The 2,706-nt window shown below is 39.5% G+C and overlaps 1 pseudogene; it reads left to right on the forward strand.

The window, feature by feature from the left end:
* Window positions 1-1,531: 1,531 nt before the first annotated feature.
* On the forward strand, window positions 1,532-2,394 carry LOC139773492 (uncharacterized; annotated as a pseudogene).
* Window positions 2,395-2,706: the final 312 nt, after the last annotated feature.

The raw sequence follows: 2,706 nt of genomic DNA on the forward strand, positions 1-2,706 counted from the left end.
ACGAGTATCCCCTCTTGCAGAGCACGACCAAGCATTCGTGGGCTGTCAAGACTGCGACTCAGCTAGAGAAGCCGCGATACGTTATTTTTGCGCTGCAGACCGGCCGCAAGAATATCATGTCTCAAAATGTTAGCGTATTCGATGACTGTAATTTGACCAATGTCAAGCTTTATCTAAACTCCGAATTTTATCCGTACGATGACTTGAACCTAGATTTTACTAAAAATCGATACGGGCTTCTTTTTGATATGTACGCGCGTTTTCGTAAAACTTATTACGGATACGATTCCAGTGATACGCTTTGCATCGTGTACACATTCCTAATGGAAGGACCTTTTGTTGTCATCGATTGCTCGCGACAAAACGAGTCTGTCAAGAGCGCCACCGTGGATGTGCGAATAGAATTTGACTGTAAAGAAAATGTACCTGCAAATACTACCGCCTATTGTCTCATCTTGCACGATCGTGTAATCGAATACTGCCCGCTGTCTAATGTAGTGCGCAAACTCATGTAAATCGCCGTGTTGACAAATATTACGATATAAGAGCGACATATGTAGTGCGATACGGTACAGTACGGATCATTCCTTCGTTGCATCATGATCGTTCCAACGTTTGTCGATCTGCAAGGATTCATCGTCGGGATGAAATTTGTCGTAAAGGAGGCAGCGGTGCTGAGAAACGGGACCGTTCTGGAGCATTACATCTTTACGTGCCCCATGCCGTGGAGTCTTCTCACAAAATCTGACAAGTCATGTGCTTCCTGGTTGATTGCAAATCACCATGGATTACCATGGGATGAGGGAAACGTGCCGTATGGTATGGTAAAACGCCTAATTACGTCAGCCGTGCTTGATACAGAAGAGGATGACGAGATACCGACTCTCGTGTACGTCAAGGAATGCCAGAAACAGGAATGGCTGGTGGATCTACTTGAGAATTATGCGAGAGAAAAGCTGATCATCGAGACTTTGGATGCGGATTACAAAGATGTCAAATCTTTAAATAATCTAGATGTTACTAACACTATGCGATGCGGAAAACATGTTAAGAATTGCGCATTACAAAATGTATTAAAATTATTTAAGTGGTGGTCGCGACGCCAGAAGAATTGGGATCTTTTAAAAAAATAAATTATATATATAATTTTACAATGCTTTATTTTCTTTTCCCCATTCCCATTAGTTGTTAGTGGTTTCCCTCTCCTAATTCCCCCCACCACATCATAATTTTGAAGGTAGGGTGTTGTTGCGTATACTTGGTTCATTTTCCACTTCTTAGTCATTTGTATGAATCTTTTTTATAACTTCTACGTAAGCAGCGCTGACATTGGTGCTTGAAAATGTTGAAGGAAGGGGAATTATCCCTTCCCTTATAATTTTTCATCTGCGCGCCGCCCAATATTCTAAAACGTTGCAAACGGAGTTAACGTTTTAACTAGTGTTACGAAGCCAAATCAATCTAGTCTCATCGTTCGAAGCGACAACTTCAACAGTGAAAAAAGTATACCTTTTACGGAGAAATAAGAACAATGGCTGGTCGCAGTGAAGACGTAAATAATTCTGAGAAGTGGATGTTCACTCGCGATATTCCCGATAAGGGACTTCGCGGCTTCGAGGGAAGCACAAGTATGAATTATTACGTGCCGTATCCTCGTGAAAAATCGGAACCTTGTTATACGCCTAAGCTTCGTGAAGTTTCATCGGACGAGCGCAAAACGTAAGTATTACTTTGTATAAATTTTTTAAAATTTATTTTTTCTAATTTTATTAATTTATCTACTTTATTTTTCTACAGTTTCAATAAATCGGAACCTCGTTATACGCCTCGTATCTTGGGCAGACGATTTGCCCTGACAGTCACGGCTTACAAGTATTTGGATATAGGATCAATGTGGGATCTACATCCTTTGTGGAATTGATTCTTGGTGACAATCGGGGAAATCAGATCGTGCTTCCTCATGCAACGTGGACAACGATCATCGAAAGACGCATGGATATCGAACAACTCATGCAGTCGACTGTCGGTTCATCGCTGTCTATTCGAGATCTAATTATAGAACTTGTTAAAATGCGTGACGCTAATATTGTAAAACTTACGTTGCGCGATACATGCTTATACATGATACCAGCAACTATATTATTTTTGTTTGAAATCGAACAATGTGCCGAACATGTATATTTCAATTTATGTCAAAATATACAACATGTTAGTAATAAGTATAACCATTTTGTAACAGTCTTGCGACAAAATCGTATCACGGATAAATGTCAAGCGAGAAAAGTACTTAGTGAGGTGTCCGATGGAAGTTCGCTTATAGATTGCGAACTAGTTGCTTTCGCCTTAGATAACATTGTATATGAAGCAAAAATGTAAATAACGAATAAAAATTGAATATTAACATAAATAGTAGCAAAATTATTTTTCAATCTATCTCTTCCGTTTTCATCTAACATTAGCCTCCTCTATGTTTAAATTATATATATAGAGGAAAGTACCCGATTATGAGATAGGCTCCTAATATGCGACAGCGAGGTTTCTGCTAAACTAATAGGCCCTATCTGTTGGTTCCACCATGAACTTATTGCCCTTGGGGTAAAACCTATTTAGTGGAAAATTCATTGTTTGATCGTGCGTGTAGTCGTTGCAGAGAAAGAAATTGTGAAATTGGATGTTGTCAAGTGCCATGGATATGAGTCTTTAAAC

The sequence above is a fragment of the Temnothorax nylanderi genome, unplaced genomic scaffold (assembly GCF_030848795.1).
Source record: "Temnothorax nylanderi isolate EJ_2023f unplaced genomic scaffold, tnyl_v1.0 TNYL_tig0062_pilon, whole genome shotgun sequence".
Classification (NCBI taxonomy): Eukaryota; Metazoa; Arthropoda; class Insecta; order Hymenoptera; family Formicidae; genus Temnothorax; species Temnothorax nylanderi.